Source organism: Lycium barbarum, chromosome 4 (assembly GCF_019175385.1).
Source record: "Lycium barbarum isolate Lr01 chromosome 4, ASM1917538v2, whole genome shotgun sequence".
NCBI classification, from domain to species: Eukaryota; Viridiplantae; Streptophyta; class Magnoliopsida; order Solanales; family Solanaceae; genus Lycium; species Lycium barbarum.
In genome coordinates, this window is record NC_083340.1 from 16,632,858 (window position 1) to 16,653,168 (window position 20,311).

A 20,311-nucleotide genomic window follows, 5' to 3' on the forward strand; every position below is an offset into this window, starting at 1 on the left:
GATCAATCAATTAATTTCCAATTGAGTTCATGTATAAGCAATAATGAGTTGCTTAAACAACTTCGTGTTGTTTATTATAAGCAATCTTTATTTATTTAAACAACTACTAGTTGTTTACCTAATTTTAATGAGATACAATGTTATTGTATAAGCAACAAGGAGTTGTTTAAGCAACCAATAGTTGTTTGCGTATTTTTTAAGAGAAAAACGTACAGTTTTTTTTTTTTTTTTTTGGTAAAAAGTGCTTTTATTTTTGAGTTTTTGTGTAAATTAAAAAAATTTAGGGATTTTTGTGTAAATTAAAAAAACTTAAGAATTTTTGTGTAAATTAAAAAAAACTTAGGGGGATAGAGTCCCTTTTACCTAATTTTTAAAACTTGAGTCCTAAATTCTTAAATAAGTAACTCAAAAGTCTCTTTTAATAAAATGCCCCAAGTCTCTACAATTTTCTGTACTCCTTTGCTTTCGGGAATTTTACATCGCCGCTCGCTTCTCCTTATTCTTCAATTTCACAGTTTCGGATTTATATGGTCTGTTGAGTTGCTTCTCTCTATCCGACACTATTTCAAAGTGTGAATTTTTTCTTTGGATGGTCTGAAAAGAAATCAGAGATGTGTCCATTTTCTACAATCGAGTTTCCCGTAGGTAGGACCGAGCAATCTGGGAGACTCAGAACTCCATCTCTAAGGTCACCCGATGTTGTCTAGAATCATATTTTTCATTTTTCGATTTCTATGTTCCTTATTTTATTTTAGGATTTATCTATTTTTCCATGCATCCACCCATCATTCCAATAAAAATTCGCTCTTTCTTCTATTTTTGCATCTGGGTCTCCTCAGATTTGTTTCATTTTTTATTTTATTTTAAATATTTTCTCTTTTTTATGGGGTATTGCTTCATACGGTCTTGTGATTATTAACTGGTTTGCTTCTCCCAGGGTAAGCTCATAGTTTTCCTATACGTAGTCTAAATTATTGGGAAACATCAACTTACATTAGTGTGATTCACCCCTTCTGAATTCTAATTTAATTCCCAGAGTTTTTTTTTTTTTGGAATTTCTCTAAGGATCAGAGTCAATGGTAAAATGATTTACTGCAGGAAGTAGTAGTTTAAGTAGTGTACTAGTGAAGTAGCCCGTGCTTCGCGCGGTTATAAATGACATAGCAATTTTACAATAATTGATATTGTTGTATATTTATTCCGGATAGTAAGACATTATTAATTTATAACCATTGATACTATTATAATTTTATTCGGAATAGAATAGATTTAAATACATGTGTCTTAAGTATTTGATATATTTATTTCCTTAGATAATAAAACTATGTTTTTCTAAAATTTTCTTCTGTTCAAATAACATGATGATAACGTGAAAAGGTTAAGAATTTTAAAACTGACATAATACAAATTTATATATAAAAAATAGTTCCCAAATTTTAATTAAAGACTTTCAGCTTTGAAGTCCATCTGTAATACTAGTAAACAATGTCATCGTAGTAGTTCTAGTCTGCATTAAGCTTTTAGTTTTTGGTATGTCATAGTTAGTTTTGTCAATCGCTAGTATATCACAATCAATTATATATATAAAAGAAGTGAAATTGTGACAACAATGAAAACAAAGACATCCCACAAGGTTGTAATGCATGAGTCAAGTGGCAGCAATTAAACATGTCTTATTGTCACAATCACCAACCAAAAACTATACAAGCAGTGGCTAGGATAAGAATTACAAATGTGATAGTTGATACTCTAAATCACCAAAATGTGAAAAAATGAATGCGGATGCAAAAACAAAAACACAACATATTAGTTAGAGTGGATATTATAGAAGAAAAATATGAGTATGACATGTTACAATCGAAATGAAATATAAAAGAAAGCTTATAAAGCTACTATAGAGGAGGCAATACGTTATTATGCCATACTAAATCTATATATAATATAAAGCTAGACATAGACAAGGTGATGTGACACCTCTCTATAGCCAACATTGATATTTATCTTTTTTGTCAATTTTTTGACAATTTGCCTCATTTTTCTAATTAAAAATGAAATATAATCATGAAAAAAAACCTAATTCAATACAAGCATTAAAAGATTACTTATTGCAATTAGGTGCTCAATGTTCAATTAAAGAATCGTGGAGAAAAAGGAACGCATACCGTCTCCAAGTGGTCCACAATATGACACTTCTCACACCGGCTTGGGGAAACATGAGGCGCGTGTCTGCAGACATTTCATATGTGGATTAATTAGCCATCTGAATCGTGCCATGTCATCTAAGTGTCCAGATCATATAATTATACATACTCAAATAAAAGAGAAAACATAATTGACTTTCCATTTTTCTCCTCATGTATATTATCTCTTTAATCTTTGAGTCTCTGAAACTAAAGTCATTGTGAACTTCTCGCTGTCAAAGGGGCTTGGACACAATTTTACCAAGTATCTATTTTTCCTTGTATGTACACTAAGCACAAAGTGACTAAAGAAGAAAACCGTAAAGATATCAACGCAAATCTGACAAACCGGAGAAATAGAAGAAATTTCAAAGAGTCGAAATGACTATACCGATCATTCGGCCTAAACCTGTAAAAAGGAAACAGAAAATAAAAGGATGACTTAAGTTGTATCAAAGAGTAAGAGATTAAGTGACCAAGACAGCAAAGATGTCCCTTGTTCCCCGTCTCCTCTCAATCATATGGCAAGAGTTTGTTTTCATCTTTTTCCTTTTGCAAAGGTAGTCACTGATGGAATGTAAAAGTGCAGGGCATACGAACATTAAGGATAAAGTTAGCTGATACTTGCCTGATAAGCTCCCTAAGAGAGGCCCATGAGACGACTGAACTGCATGTAAAGAAACTAAAATTTTCAGATTTCCAAAGATTCAGTACACTTTTTCAGCTTTTATCAATTGTCCCGACTTTTTGATGGAGGATTTTACCTCTGCTTGATACTCATACTTCTCAGATGGTGAGTCAGCCAAATAATGCTCATTTCTTGATCTAAATGGCTTGTTAGATTAAGTGACATTGCATCTTCACGAAGTCAATGCTGAATACCATCTACCTTTACTAGTGGCATCCACCTGTTCGCCATCAGTAAATTGATGGTAATCACAGTAAAAAAAGAATAAACTCAATCCTACTGAAGACCTTTAACTCAACCCATTTCCAAGTAATTTCTGGGTTACAATTAAAATAAAGTCGCAATATCCATTACCCTACTTGCTTCGTATAATTTTTCAACGAAAGGGAATATATACAGCTAAGCACCAAATAATAAATTCTCCAGATGTCTATCAAATTCGCCTATATTGTACTGTCAAGACAAAAAATTATAGTAGCTCTTTGATGACAACTGATATTGAAGCCTTTGACGTCGTAGACATGTATTATCCAAAAAAGTAGTTATTTTGATTCTTACCTCTATGTTTTTAGAAAAAGAAGCAGCAGATTTGAGTAGGTAAAATAAATAACCTGGTGTAAAATCGGGTTGACAAAATAGGAAATTGAAGCTCAAAACGAACAAAAGAAGTGAAGAACAAAAACATGGCCAAGGATCCGTTTACATGGCATGTGCTTTTATATCTGGAAAAAAGATACACAGGAGAAAGAAGAGGAAGACAGGGAGTCCATTACCAAAACAGGTCTTTTGGGGGCTAAAATCTTTAGCAGCAACTTGTTCCTCGCAGCTCTTACAGCCTTCAATTGATGACCTACAATAGAAGGAAAATTCAAAACAAAATCATAGCGCATTCTGGCAAAGTCAGCATTCAAAGGACAGGAATTGCTATGAAACATAGTACCAAGGGCATAAATATTCACCGGCTAACTGGTATTACTAATTTAGTTACAAAGCCATTTAGGCCAATACATACCCATAAATATATTTTCCAGCTCTTCTAATACCTCTTGGATATCTAACGCGAATATTTCTATACTATAGGAAGCCATTCACTGGTATTCCTATAGATATTTCCCATACTAAAGATCAAGAGTAAGTTAAAAATTAGTTACTGATTACATTTGGAATAAGCTATATTATTCGTTGGAGAACAAGTGGGGTGAATCAAATGGTTGAGAGAGCGTATTACTCTACAATCTAAGGTAGAGTTTTTAAGTGAGGCAACACAATTATATTCCGTGGTAAAGAAATCATTCAAAGTAACATATTTTATAAGACAATTACTGTTAATACTACATCTATATAACTACCTGTTCAATGATTGATGACACTTTCATTTGTTAACTTGTTTCCATCCAAGACTGTAACATGAAAACTGCAGAAATATTAGTAAGTAGATAAGGATTAATAAATATGGTAAAGACTAACACAGTTTTGACAGAATTGTACAATGAAAACTATATAAAATCAGAGTAGGTAGCAAGCAGACAAAGACTTTTGATAGTAAATCGTAGAAATAGGTCAAATTTTAGCAAATGAGAACTGAATAAAAGCGGACGTAGCGGACAAATTCATTCTGGCTCCAACGAAAGCCTCTTCTCCTTTGTTCTTCTACCAATTTCTAACTACCTATTTCTGTTTCTTACTAATTGAAATGACAAGAATCATTAATAGTCAAGGATGATAAACTTCTTCTCTGATATTGTTCAAGAAGTGATCGAATAGAACTTTGAATGTTCAGCTTTCCCCTACAAACGCTTTTAATGGAACCCAAATAATACTTTAAAGTTACGGTGCTAACTTATCGAGCAAGCCATACAAAAAATGGCAAACAAACCGCATAATATATTAGATGAAAAACTTATTAAGTGAACACATTTAAAATTAAACAAATCTCACATAAGAAATAACAAAATAACCAAAAGATCCAAACTTTATTGCTACCAACCAACCCAAATCAAGGAAAATCAATAATACAGATATGGAGATACATTTTTGAAGTTCAAATTGCAGATGTTATTCTTAGTTTTCTTCTTTTTTCGCTATTGTTTCTTAACGTCAGTCATAAATTCCACTATTAGGACAAACAATGTGAAAGCCAAGTAGAAAGAAAGAAAAATGAATTACAGTGAAATCCCACTGTTGCTCCGACGACTTTCGCAGAAGGATGGGAAAACCAACATAACGCCTGCTTGGAAAATATCAAAAAATAATGTAATACAGAGATACATGAAGGCTAAGATCAACCAAAGATGAAGCTTTGTACTACCTTCAGATCTTTCTCGCTTCTCCCATGGTGATTTCTTCTCTTCCTTGAATGCAACTGGAATTGAAGTTTTTATTTCATATGGGTTACTGGGTTGAATTTGTTTCCTTTTTGTTACTGTTGGTTGTTGATGTATTCTCTGATTTTAGCGCCATTGTAACTGAAGCAGTGAAGATTTTTATTGGGAGACGGTGCGATTGACTTGTAAATAAACAATTACTCTTTTTTTTCCATATAATAATTGATTTTATTGTGTTAAAAATAGAGTTAAACCCCAAAAACTTGATAAAAAAGATAAATACATTTCCTCATTAATGAGAGGTGCCACGTGGCAAGCTTAGTGCCCCGCTCTATATTATATAGATTGTGCTTGTGATTGTCTAATTTCACTTTCGGTTTCTAGGTTAATGTGTATCCTCACTTGTTTTTGTTTTCTATATCAATACCGATTGTCTTCTAAAGCAACCCCTTCCCTAATTATACAGTAAAGGAACCTAAATTAAACTGAATTGTTGGAAAGGGTCCAAAATACAGAATAAATTGTACTGAAATGGAATTCTCTTTAGATCTCTCCAATTTCGGTATTCCGTCTGTTGCCAAAAAATAAAAGAAATGACCTGCAGACATAATTTTGCTATATAACGAATTTCATACCAATTTTATACTCACAATATCCCATAGTTATTGCAGTAATGCTTTGCTTGATTTTCTTCCTGATTTTTTCCATTGCACGTCTGCTCTTGATTTATTTGTTGATGTAATTTTGAACCTTTCTCCACCTTCTTTATGCGCGGGTATATTAATGATGCTTTTGCTACTCTGCTATGTTTCTGTAAGAGAATGTTTTCCTTCATTATTATCTTCCCTTGAATGGGTTGATATACATGATTTACAACATAATTCGAGGCTACAAATTAGGAACTAATTTGACTAAATAATTCTAACATATGCTATCCTAAAATAGAAGATTACAAAATATATTTGACTAAATATTTACATAATCTAACACACCCCCGCAATCGAAGCGGGAGGTTTACGAACGGTTAGATTGTCCCGAAAATCATCAAATAGTACGCGCGGAAGACCCTTGGTGAAGATGTCAGCAATCTGATAACGGGACGGAACATGTAGGACACGAACCTCTCCACGTCTAACCTTTTCACGAACAAAGTGAATGTCCATTTCAATATGCTTGGTACGTTGATGTTGTACCGGATTTCCAGACAAGTAAATGGCACTCACATTATCACAATAGACCAAAGTTTCTTTACGAATAGGACAATTGAGTTCAAGCAACAGATTACGAATCCAACAAGATTCAGAGACAACATTAGCAACCCCTCTGTATTTAGCTTCAGCACTTGACTTAGATAGAGTAGGTTGGCGCTTGGAAGACCAAGAAATCAAGTTATCCCCAAGATAGACACAATAACCCGATGTGGAGCGTCGAGTGTCTGGACATCCTTCCCAATCAGCATCTATATATGATAGTAGTGACTGTAGAGAGGTTTTGTATAAATGTGTGCCAAAGTCAATCGTACCTCGAATGTAACGCAAAATGCGTTTTAATGCTTCCATATGCTGGACTTTGGGGTCATGCATAAACAAGCAAACCTGTTGAACGGCGTATGATATGTCTAGCCGAGTAAATGTCAAGTATTGCAAAGCACCTGCCAGACGACGATACTTCGTAGGATCCTCATACGGGGCGCTTGAAGAAGCGCTGAGTTTGCCTTTTGTGTCAACTGGAGTGGGGCAAGGCTTACACTGTGACATGCCTGCCCTGTCAAGAATATCCTCTGCATAAGAACTCTGAGACATAAAGAGACTATTTTTGTCCCGGGAGACAACAATCCCCAAAAAATAGCTCAACGGACCCAAGTCTTTCATTGCAAATTCCGTAGCTAACTTGGACATAATACCGAGTTTGAGAGAGTCTGAGGATGCAGTTAGAATAATATCATCCACATATAACAAAATGTAAGCAGTATCCTTTCCACGACAATAAGTGAAGAGAGAGTTGTCAAATGTACTATGCGAGAAACCAATGGTTGCCACATATTCAGCAAAACGCTGATACCAAGCCCGTGGTGCCTGCTTCAAACCATAAAGAGACTTACGCAAGAGACAGACATGATCAGGACAAGCCGGATCCCGGAATCCTAGAGGCTGATACATATAGACGGTCTCATTCAAATTGCCATGTAAGAAAGCATTCTTTACATCAAGTTGGTGAATGGGCCAAGAGTGAGATAAAGCAATAGTGAGAACTACACGGATAGTTGCCGGCTTGACCACCGAACTGAAAGTCTCATCACAATCAACACCTTCCCGTTGAGACCTGCCATCACCTACAAGACGGGCTTTATGCCTCTCAAAAGAACCATCAGATTTCTTTTTATGCCGAAAAATCCATAAAGAACGAATAATATTAGCATTTGGAGGACGAGGGACCAACTCCCAAGTCTTACTATCAATAAGAGCATTATATTCATCTTGCATAGCATTTTTTCAATTCGGGTCATTAAGGGCACCAACGGGATTCCGAGGAATGGGGGATATGGAATTGTTGGTGGCACTTAAGGCTTGATTATGGTATTTCAAATTCGGCTTAAAAATCCCATGTTGACTACGTGTAGTCATGCGATGAACGGGCGGGGGGCTGGCAGGAAGGGGGCTGCTGCCGTGGTGGGGCAGCGAGGGAGAAGGAGGGGCTGGCAGTGGGGGGACTGTCGTGTGGGCCGTGGCAGGAGGAGGAAGAAGCTGGCGGGCAGTTGGGGCAGTGGGGGTGCACTGCTGGGCAGTTGAAGATGAAAGGGATAAGGTGGGGGGAGCTCGGGTGGTGAGTTGCACTAGAGGGAGAAGGCTGCATTGGCGGAGCAGTGGCCTGGTCATGCAACAAATGGATTCTCAATGGGGAATTATCATCACCCAAAAATTCATATGAGGTAGGAGATGGAGTATTTATTTGTGAAAATGGAAAGGAATTTTCATCAAACCACACATGCCGGGCTATGATTATTTTTCGGCTCGATAAATCATAACATTTGTACCCCCGATGATTGGAAGGATATCCTAGGAAAACACACGGAGTGGACCTAGATTGCAGCTTATGAATTTGTGTGGAGGGAAATAGAGGAAAGCATAGACAGCCAAAGACTCGGAGATGAGAGTATGATGGATTCTTTTGATAAAGAATGTGAGTGGGTGTCTTATATGCTTAGAGTTTAGAAGGGAGAATATTGTGTAGGTACGTTGTCATGGCCAAGGCGTGATGCCAATAGGAGGGGGGCATAGATGCATGGGCAAGAAGTGTACGAACACTATTATTGATGGATTTAATTTTCCGTTCCGCCTTACCATTTTGGGGGGAAGTGTGGGGACAAGAAAAGCGGAAAAGCATCCCGTTTTGTTCACAAAATTTATAAAAGGGACCATTATCAAATTCACGCCCGTTGTCACATTGAAAAGTTTTGATTTCTTTTTCAAACTGAGTGCGAATGAAAATCCGGAAAGACAAGAAGTAATTATAAACTTGGGACTTTGTTTTGATGGGAAAAGTCCAAAGAAAATTAGTGTAATTGTCAAGAAATAAAACATAATATCTATGACCAGAAGAGCTAAGAACAGGTGAAGTCCATAAATCACTGTGAACAATGTCAAAGGGCATAGTAGTAGTTGAAAGAGAGTCATAAAAAGGCAATTTAATTAATTTCCCCAGAGGGAAGGAATGACAAACATTGTTTTGAGCCTTATTACATTCAATCAAATTACTACTACGTAAAGAACTAAAATAACATCCCCTGGATAACCTAAACGGGAGTGCCAGATATGAGGAGAGATGACACTAAAAGCAGATGGTGCGGAAGACGAGATGGCTCGCAAATTTTTGAAGAATGGATAAAGATCACCCGGACTCTCATATCTCATGAGTTTGCTCCCCGTCCATAAATCCTTCACAGAAAAACCAAAAGGATCAAATTCAATAGAAACCATATTATCGATAGTAAATTTACGAACGAAAATAAGGTTTTTGATGAGTTTAGGTGCATGTAAGACATTTTTCAGGTTTAGAGAGGGATTTACTTGAAGGGATGTATGACCATAACCACGAATTGGAATCATGTTACCGTTACCAACAACAATGTCATTATTTTTGCTCAATTGATAATAAGACGAGAGAGTACCTTGTAAGTTGGTCATGTGAGATGTGGCTCCGGTGTCCATGTACCAGTTCTTGTCATCGGGCTGATTCAAAGACATTATGTGCATAGCCTGATCAATATCCGTGGGCGCATACCCACCATGTGATGACGAGGCTGACGAGTAGAACGACTGTGGAGGACAAGTACCAAGAACTCCCTGCTGCGAGGGAGCTGGGCGCGACTGCTGCCAGCCGCGGGGCTGCTGCCACCCAGCCGTGGGGTACCGGCACGGTGGGGTGGCCCACGACTGTGGCCCCCAAGCAGCCCACGGTGGAAAATACCACGACGGGGCAGTGGGTCCCTGCTGCTGCGACGCGGAGAGCTGGTATGCCTGTGCATTGTTTCGGCTGCCCCCGCCGCTGCTTTGCCCATTCCCGCTGCCACCGCGGTTGTTGCGGTTGCCGCCACTGCGACCGCGGTTGTTCTTCTTTCCACGATTGTGCGAATTTCCTCGATTGTTGAAGGTATTTTCAGAATTATTGGGCTGTCCATTACCGGAGAAATTCTGAGGTTTAACATTGTGGGAAACAAGAGCAGCATTCGAGCCGGAGTCGTGAATGGCTTCCTCGGCATGGCTATCTTCCTCAAGCTCGAGCATTGACCGGACAACGTCAAAAGATGGGAGAGGAGAACGATGCTGCACCGTCATTCGAAAAGTTTTATATTCCTCCGACAAACCTCGCAGAAGATGAAACACAAGTCGTTCGTCGGAAACTTTTTGACCGACGTTGGGAGGTTTTCTGCAAGAACTTTCAGCCTGGTGCAGTATGCTTTCACATTCGGAAAATCTACCAATTTGGTGTTGGTGAATTTTGCATCAAGAGCAAGAGCCCTAGCCGATTTGTTGTCCTGAAAGAGATGAACAAGGCGATCCCAAGCCTCGGCTGCGGTGTCCTCTTGATGAATGATTGTGTTGAGAAGATCATTCGATATCGTACCATATATCCATTGCCGAACAATGTCGTCTAGTCGTTCCCATAGGGCTTTAGCAGCAAGTTTTTCGACTGCAGTTGCCGGTGGTGGCACGGTGGGGGAGGCAGGAGGTAGGATGTGGTCGATCACCAAGTTTGCACGACAATGGAGCTTGAAGAGGGTAGCCCAGTTATTGTATTGGTTTCCTTCATAGTCAAGCATAATAGGAATGCATGATTTGATATTGGTGACGGTAGTCGCAGGATGCAACTTGGAGGCGTCAGCCATGGAGAAGAGGAGGGGGAATAGCCGAAGGGGAGGAAAACTAAAAGGGGGGGGGGGGGGGTCGGCGGCCAAGGGCTAGGGTTTAGGATGCTAGGGTTTTTAGGAGAAACCTAGTCTGATACCATGTAAGAGAATGTTTTCCTTCATTATTCTCTTCCCTTGAATGGGTTGATATACATGATTTACAACATAATTGTAGGCTACAAATTAGGAACTAATTTGACTAAATAATTCTAATATATGCTATCCTAAAATAGAAGATTACAAAATATATTTGACTAAATATTTACATAATCTAACAGTTTCATCTTATTTATTTCAGTTTTTTGCTATGTTGTAGTAGTTGTATCTACATGTGTTTAACATTGCAGACTTTTTAAGTACTTCTCTTCTATTGGCTTTCAACTTTTCCCGCGTTCTTCGTATTGAGGAGAGGTCGATTATTCAGAGTTGATCCTTCTCTTTTGGATGACAGTGTATCAAAATTTCTTTGATTACTTTGAAGATGTCAGTCTCTCTTTTCAGAATAGTCGTGTTTTTGTCATTTATCGTTGATGATGAATTTGTTCACTTAATTCATTTATGGTCTTGCCAAATATTTAGACGCACTTCTGAATTGAAAGGTACTTCATATTTCCCCTATTTTTGATCATTTAACTATAGATAATGTATGTTTATTTGAGTTGCTTTTCTTTTTGATATACGCCCATACGATATTGAGTTACATTACCACATATCCATATTACTTACTAACTATAGATATTGTATGTTTATTTGAGTTACATTACCATATATCCATATTACTTATTTTATTCAAGTTTGCTTACATTATTTGAGTTACGTTACCATATATACATCGTACTTATTGTATGTTTATTTGAGTTACAGTACCATATATCCATATTACTTAACTGTAGATATTGTATGTTTATTTGAGTTATATTACCATATATCCATATTACTTATTAAATAAAATTGTAGTTGAGTGGAAATTCAAATTTGCTTTAATATTTTTTCAAGCTTTATTTTCAAGTGAAATATGTCAGATTGTTGAATAGGAATCGAAAAAAAAAAAAATCAACCCTCTTTCACAGAATTTCTGGTTCAAGCCGGCAGATGGGAAGCTTCCTTAGTTTTTCTTGGGGGTGGGTGGTGGGAACTAAGTGAGTGAGGTGAAAGTTGTATATTTTGGCAAAACTACATGCCCGTTGAGGTTTTCTTATCTGCGGAGTGGCCTGTCTTTAAAAGAACAAGATTAGAATGGCTTTATGTGTCTCAAAATCCTGTTGTCATTCTCCTTCGAGTGCAGGAATATGCTCTGAAATTGAAAGTGCAACTTGGATTTGATTTATGTCCTATTGTCTGATTAAAATACCATGTTAAATCAAAGTCTAAAGCTCTGTTAATTTCGAGTTTAATTAAAGTTAAGGAGTCGCCACTTAATTAATTATGGTGAATTAGGACACCTAAAATTTATTAAAGTTATTGTCTAAAGTTAACTCTGTTTATGGTCTACTAAACTTAAAGATTCTAGGTAAGGGTTCCATTTATCTAAAGGAAAGGTGTTAAGCACCTTTTAAGATCCATTAACAATGGTTAACCGACCAAACTTAATTGTTTAACTGAGGCTAGTTGTATAGTTGTAAAAATCATGTACAGATACCAAGTGTCATAATCTTTGTCAATCAATGCTTGGAAAAACATTTTTACCAAAAATCATTTTTGCTAAAACGGACAGGGAAACTGAAATGATTTTGTAAACTCAACAACTTCTTTATTTATATTCAGAGAAAGACTAGATTAGCTAAAAAAAATGAAGGCTGCTTTTTGAAGTAAATTCGTTTTCTTGAATATATTTAACCAAACTCCCACCTAAAGCATAAAACTTGGAGAAGCATAGATAACTAATTACCTATTCCATTTCCTTTACATATAAATGTCATCCCAGGTAAAAAAGTAATTAGCCTATTACTAACTAAAGTAAAACCTTTAAATGAAACTTAGCTATAAATTATGAAGTAATATAGATCTTAACTGTCAATCACAAAAACAGAAATAAAAGATTAGTCACACCAGAGATCTTATACACACTAATGAGCAAGCAACAGTGATATAAAACGATAAAAGTCATTTTTGGCTTTCATAAGGGGTAACGATGTTCTGCAACTTTTCCAGCAAAGTAAGAGGGCAGACAGAAGGGAAACTCTTCGGCTTCAGTGTTTTCATGAAAAAAGAATAGAAGAGTGGTTAGAAAGAACGGTATTCCGATCTTATAGACACGAATGTAATAGGTAGACGAAGCGGACAGAAAATTTATGCTAAAATAAGTACTTTGAAACTTAGGAGTACGAAAGATTTAACACTTTCTAAATAGAACATACTTTTAAGTAATAATGTATACAAACCAAAGAACTTTTGTTTTCATTTAAACATGTTTAGAAATTAAGTCCTAACTGTATACAATGAAAACCGGGTTAATGTAAGACCGGTGAGACCGGGGTCGAGGGTAGATCCAAATGAGCGCGAGTATGTTCGGTGTTTTCTTCAGACTGGGGGGATTGCACCGAATGCGGCTGACCCAAAATAAAAGAAGTGTATCCGTTGATACGGTGCCTCCGAACCAAACTCAACGTGGCCGTTAGTCCGGTTTCTCCAAGTCAAACTCACGTGGCCGTTAGTCTGGTTACTGCATGTCCGAACTGAACGTGGCCATTGGTCCGGTTAACCAGTTATGGTGCTGCCATGCGTCAAGACCATTCTGTCATTTTGTACTGACAACTGTACGAGTGTCAGACCGTATGGTCCTACCTTATCCTTTTAGGGTTTCTTAATTCTAAAAGGCTTTGTATTGTATTCAAGGCCCATGAGGCAAACCTATAAATAGAGGACATTTACCTACTTTTAGGGGTTGGCTTTTTCAGATCTAGAACATTGTAATAGAAAAAATATATTGAAGCTCTCTCTCTCTCTCACTCTGATTTTAGTCCGGATCTGTAGTATTCTTTGGCTTTGTTCATCCATTCAATACAATATATTGCCGTATACATATATATTTAGCTTAATCACTAGTATCAATATACTTATCCAAGGAATTACGCATATATCTACTTATATATACCAAACAAATCCATACATACTTCGTGTCAACCAAAAATAGATTAAAATTCATTCACATATCCTATACCTCATTTACAAATTCAATAGTTACCAAAATTCGGGGTGAACAGTTTGGCGCCCACCGTGGGGCTAGGATAATAGTGGTTTTTTAATCTTCACTTCTACCACCTTTTGCTCGTTTGATTAAGGAATCTTCTGCTAATTTCTACCAAAAAACGGACCAAATGGCAAGCAGCGGACAGTCTGGTCATGTCAACAACAACGATATTGTGGTAAAAACCGAGAACAGTGGGTTATGAAACCCAGATCCAATCGACCCAAACTCTGTTGATTCGAGGGAAGGCCTCAACCGGCAGAACACCGTGAACCAGGAGAATGCCACATTACCGGCCACCGATCTTTTGAATATCATAACTCAATTACTTTATCTCGGGCCCAAGGCCGGAAAGCACCGAATACTCCGGATGAGATTAACTTATGTTTGATTTTTGAAATGTTGCAGGAACAGGGAACCGCCATAGCCGAACAGGGAATTGCAATAGCTCAACTGCAAAGCAAAAATGATAAGGTAGCGCCGGAAAGGTCAAAAGGCGTCGCCGAACCAAGGAGGGATGAAACACGGATAGTCGAGAGTAAAGGATCAGGAGCCGGTTCATCTACCGAAGTTTTGAAGATGCTCGAGACCTTGGCAAAGCAGGTAGATTCAACGGAGAAGAGAGTGGAAACGTATAACTCTCGGGTGGATCAGATCCCGGGGGCACCGCCGATTCTAAAGGGGCTGTATTTGAAAAGGTATATCCAAAGGCCTTTCCCTACAAGTGCGGCTCCGAAGCTGATCCCGAAAAGGTTCAAGATGCCAGATATCCAGAAATACGACAGTACAACAGACCCACAGGAGCACGTGACTTTGTACACATGTGCCATAAAAGGTAACGATGTCGAAGAGGATGAAATTGAGTCTGTTTTGCTGAAAAAATTTGGGGAAACACTATCAAAAGGGCGCTGACCTGGTATGACCATCTGCCCGAGCATTCAATCACTTCTTTCTAAATGCTCGCAGATGCGTTCATAAAGGCCCATACTGGGGCTAAAAAGGTGCAGGCACGAAAGGCATACATCTTCCGCATAGCCCAAAGGGATGATGAGTTATTACGAGAATTTGTGAACCGTTTCTAAAAGGAACGGATGGAGCTCCCTCCGGTCCCGGAGGAATCGGCTGCACAAGTTTTTACCAAAGGGCTTAATCCTCGGAGCTCGACGGCCTCATTCAAACTGAAAGAAAATTTGTTGGAATATGAGGTTGTAACCTGGCAAATGTTTATAACAGGTACGAATCAAAGATTCGGGTAAAGGATGACCAACTCAAGCTTCCCCCGGGACTCGTAAATATGAGCAAAAGCTCTGAAAGGTCGAGAAAAGTTTACGAACCTGAGACGCGATTATCAAGGGAAAGATACCGGCCATATTCTCATTCGGAAAAATAAGCTTCAGATCGGAAAAGTCAAGGGTTAGCCCCAGTCACTTCTCTGGTTGGGGTGATAAACGGGCCGAGAGCCCATCGAATAGTCGAGGTCTATCATTTAGAAGCGATGCCGGGAGTTCGAATAGCAACAAAGACTTACCGAGGATATCGGAGTACAACTTCAACATCAATACCTCAGATCTCATCTTGGCTATTGGCCGTATCACAGAAGCAAGATGGCCGAGACCATTGAGATCAGACCCGAGTTAACGGGACCCGAGCTTGGTGTGTGAATATCATGAAACCCATGGGCACAGAATTGAGGACTGTCTCCAACTAAGGGAGAAGGTGACTCGCTTATTAAAGAATGGCCACCTTCGAGAATTCCTGAGTGAACGAGCTAAAAGCCACTATAAGGAAAGGGAATCTCACAAACGGGTCGAACCGGTGGAACCTCAACATGTGATCAACATGATAATTGGGGGAACAGATGCTTCTCGGGGGCCGGTCATGAAACGAACAAATATTTCAATTGTGCGTGAGAAGCGCAGCCGGGATTACGTACCCGAGGGTTCCATCTTCTTCAGCAACGAGAATGCAGAAGGCATCATTCAACCGCACAATGATGCATTAGTAATTTCTATTCTTATTTTCAAATCACAAGTTAAACGTATTTTGATTGACCCAGGTAGCTCGGCCAACATCATCTGGTGGAGAGTGGTAGTACAGCTAAGGCTACTCGACCAGATTGTGCTGGTAGCCCGAGTACTCAGTGGATTCAATATGGCAAGTGAAACCACGAAGGGAGATATTTTTTTACCGGTCAACATTGATGGCACCATACAACAGACGGTATTCTATGTCATCGAGGAAGATATGAAGTATAATGCTTTGCTCGGTAGACCGTGGATTCATAGCATGAGAGCAGTGCCATTAACGCTACATCAGTTGCTGAAATTCCTAACTCCGGAGGGGATAAAAATCATCCGAGGTGAACAGCCCGCTGCAAGGGAAATGTTCACGATCGAGAAAGCGCCACTTTTTCCAAAAAAGTCGGATCCAAGAGATGATGAATCAATCGGAGGCAAGGACCCCAAATAACAACTAAAGGATACGGGTTTGAAAACGGAGCAGAAGGGGTCGGACCCGGTAGGTGATGAGGACGATTTCGGCGTACCTAGATCGTTCGTATCACCAGATGACTCGGATGCAACCAAATCTACCGTGAAGGATCTGGAACAAGTCATCTTGTTCGAATATTTACCGGATAGAAAGGTATACCTGGGCAAGGGGTTAACCGCAGAGCTCAGAAATAAGTTAATTAAATTTCTTCAAGTTAATGTCGATTGTTTTGTATGGTCTCATATATACTGACAGGTGTGCCGCCGGAAGTGACGACTCACAAACTCAACCTTGATGGGACACTTCCCCTGGTGAAACAGAAAAGGAGGCCCATGGCAGAACCGAAACACGCCTTCGTAAAAGATGAGGTAACAAAACTTTTAAAAATAGGTTCTATCCGGGAGATAAAATACCCGGATTGGCTAGCCAACGTAGTGGTGGTGCTAAATAAAGGTAACAAATTTAGCATGTGTGTTGACTATAAGGATTTGAACAAAGCATGCTCGAAGGATTCATTTCTGATGCCTCACATCGATCGATCATTCGATGCAACGGCCGGGCATGAGATGTTAAGTTTTCTCGATACTTACTCCTGGTACAACCAAATCCGGATGCATCCGGAGAATCAAGAGAAAACATCCTTTATTACCCGGTATGGGACTTATTGTTACAATGTCATGCCTTTCGGGTTAAAAAATGCCAGAGCGACTTACCAATGCCTAGTTAATGGAATGTTCGAAGAACAAATAGGGAAAACAATGGAAGTTTATATTGATGACATGGTAGTCAAGTCCCTGGAAACAGAGGACCATTTAAAACATTTGCAGGAAACCTTTGATGTACTTCGCAAATACAATATGAAGCTTAACCTGGAGAAATGTGCCTTCGGTGTCCAATCTGGCAAATTTTTGGGTTTCATGTTATTGAACCGGGGAATTGAAATTAACCCGGACAAGATCAAAGACATCAAGGATATTGAGGTGGTGAATAACGTCAAAGGAGTGCATCGAAATATCTTTGCATGGCACTCCTTTGACGTTACGACAGTTTTCACCATGCAAAACTGGTGAAAACTGGTCGTTATTAACCATCAAGGATATTAAGGTGGTGAATAACGACCAGTTTTTGCACCAAAAGGAAAAGGAAAAAATTTCAAGCATGGGCCTTTCCAGCATCACCATCAGCAGTTACGACAGGGGATTATATTGATACCTTCCTATCAGAACGATGCAACGCATCAGGTAAGACTCGGCCTATATGTGTTGTGGTGGACGTCATGATGAGCTGGGGCAAGGAAATTTTCAAGAAATTTGATACACCTTTTGTCTCTTTCTTCACTTCTGGTGTTTGTGCTGCTGCAATAGAGTTTGCAGCCTGGAAGAACCATGTGGATGAGATGAAATTGGGTGGGATTCGGATCCTTCCGGGGTTGCCTGAAAGTATGGATCTGAGTTACTCTTATATCAAACAAAATCATCGTAGGCCAAGTCATCATCACGTGGTGGTCCAAATAGAGAGAACGGTCTATCGAGACCACCAGGTGGGATAAAATATGGGCCTCCAAGACCAGCTCAAAAGCCATGATGGGTGGATGAGGCAAAGGGTTCTATTGCATTGTTGATCACAAAGGCCAGATAGAAGGTTGCTCATCCAGCCCAGCGGATCCATTGTTTATGCGGCAGTGCAATGCAGCTGAAAAAGGGAAGCCCCTTTTTATTAGTAAGGTATAGGTTGGTTGGGGAAAACTCCAAAATGTTGGTTCCAAAAAGCTTACCTTATATTAACAAAAAGTTTGAGAAAGGGGCACCCCTACTATACCTCTAAACTACAAGAGAGGGGTGCTTTCGGGAACGCGGACACAGGTGGTGCATGGCTGTCGTCAGCTCGTGCCGTAAGGTGTTGGGTTAAGTCCCGCAATGAGCGCAACCCTCGTGTTTAGTTGTCATCGTTAAGTTTGGAACCCTGAACAGACTGTCGGTGATAAGCCGGAGAAAGGTGAGGAACAGTGTCATTTGAACACTTGGAACAAAAAGAATTTGGAAGAAAGTAAAGCGCACCAAGTGCGTGTGATAACTAGAATACGTGCTATGATCTTGAGGGTCCATTCATTGATTGTGTAACAAATCAAATTGAAAATCCAATATGGGGTGTAGGACTATTGTTGCTAGAAACATTTTGGAAATCTCCTAGTTTAATACTACATGTTCATGAAGTCGGGTCAAACCACCAGTCAAACTTTACAAAGGAAGAGGTGATGCAATGGTTGAACTCAAAACCTCAACGATCCGTAATTTATGTGTCATTTGGTAGTGAAATTGGACATAGTTTAGAAGAATATGCTCAACTGGATGATGCACTAGAGGCATCAGACCATCCTTTTATTTGGGTTATTCAGGCCGGTTCAGGTTGGTCCGGTCCACCCCCGGGCTTTGGAGGCAGCCAACAAGAAGAAGGATATTACCCTCATGGATTGGAAGAAAGAATAGGGAATATATAGAGGGTTGATAATAAAGGGGTGGCTACCATAGTTGTTGATTTTGAGCCATCTTTCAACTAGTGGATTTCTGTCCCATTGTGGATGAAACTCAACGATGGAGTCAATAGGACGTAGCGTCCCAATTTTGGCATGGCCAATCAGGGGTGACCAATTCCATGATGCCAAATTGGTAGAAAATTACTTGAAAATGGGACCCGTGATTTTACTTAGTAATGATGACCCGAGAGATATGGTGAAGAAAGATGACATAGTTCAAGGAATTGACCTGTTGATGAATGACAGTGAAGGGGTTCGTAAGTAAGCAATGGCATTAAGATCCATTTTCCAGAATGATTATCCAGATAGTTTAATGTGGTCTCTGAAGTCATTTATTCAACTCATCATCATACTATTCTAAAAGTGGGAACACATCTATGTCAAAAGTTGATTTACCAATTTATCCGTCAAAAATTTAGTGATAATTTTACCCTTCAATTAGACACTACTCATATTCATAATTGTTGTTAAAAAAGGTAGTAAAATGTAATGATCTCGACTCAAATTACTCAATTAATCAATGAAAATGAAGAACAACAATTTTTTTGGGACAATTTTCTTTTATATATAAAATTGGAAAAATGGAACTTGAACAATAGATCTAAAAATGCTGAATTAAACTAAACTAATGGATAGAGTTAATCCGCCATAGCCGAGGTGATCCTCAGAATTTGAGAAGAAGAGGATTAGAAGAAGAAAGAAATTGAGAAGAATTTTGGGGAAGAAGAATATCAGTGCAAATTCGATGCCCTCTCTCCTATGTTAGTCCGTTACTATATATTGTGTTAATCCAATTGGCTGAGCATGATCAATCTCGACCCTCCACGTGGCAATTATTGTAACTAAACTCTGAATAAAATCCAGGTCATGACATAAAATTTCACTCTAATGTATTTATGTTCTTCCCTTAAGAAAGAAGGACTGAACGGATTTTTCAATTAATTTGAAAACAGAAAAGACTCCATCACTTTATTAAGGAGTTTGAAGAGGTTCTCCACCTCTTAATTGGAATATGAAGAGATTGTGTGGCATTAAATATTGATAAACTATTATATACACAAATTTATTGGCGTCCATTTTATCCTTTCATGTTTTTTGCTTTGCTTTCAAAGGCTGGGCAACATTATTTTTCTTTTCAAATATTTTGTATAAACAAACATTGTGTTATTTGGATTAGATAGTTTTACTTATGGGGATTAGATACTCGACTAGAAGAGCTTTTGCAATCTATGCTTGTTGATTTGAGTTAAATAAGAATCCTAACTAATACAATTGTCCTTAATCTCTTATTCCTTTTTTTTTTTTTTTTTTTTTTTTGAGAAATATACAAATTGTCATGTTTACAGATGGAGATTCTCTTGATATGAAATTGTAAGTGAATTTTCACTTTTCAAATATTCATCTTTTTGAGTTCTCAAATATCTTTCTTTCTTTTTTTTTTTTTTCTTTTTTTTTTTTTTGTAATTTATGTCTTCTTCTTTTCTGCCATATTTAGAATTTTA

At 38.4% G+C, this 20,311-nt stretch overlaps 1 long non-coding RNA gene and 1 pseudogene across 4 annotated transcripts; one reads left to right on the forward strand and one right to left on the reverse strand.

Annotated features, from left to right (window-relative positions):
- Positions 1–1,563: 1,563 nt before the first annotated feature.
- LOC132635397 (uncharacterized) lies at positions 1,564–5,639 on the reverse strand. 4 transcript variants are annotated; one of them, XR_009580508.1, is made up of 6 exons: positions 5,177–5,639; positions 5,035–5,095; positions 4,218–4,282; positions 3,642–3,718; positions 2,945–3,088; positions 1,564–2,847 (listed from the first exon to the last, which is right to left on the reverse strand). It is a non-coding gene; the product is annotated as an uncharacterized LOC132635397 (long non-coding RNA). The 4 variants fall into 4 exon arrangements; XR_009580507.1 differs by lacking the exon at positions 5,035–5,095 and having other exon boundaries at positions 5,177–5,584; XR_009580509.1 differs by lacking the exon at positions 5,177–5,639 and having other exon boundaries at positions 1,564–2,842; positions 5,035–5,128.
- An 8,546-nt stretch (positions 5,640–14,185) lies between these two features.
- LOC132637210 (probable UDP-glucosyl transferase 73B6) lies at positions 14,186–19,170 on the forward strand (annotated as a pseudogene).
- The last annotated feature ends 1,141 nt before the right edge of the window (positions 19,171–20,311 follow it).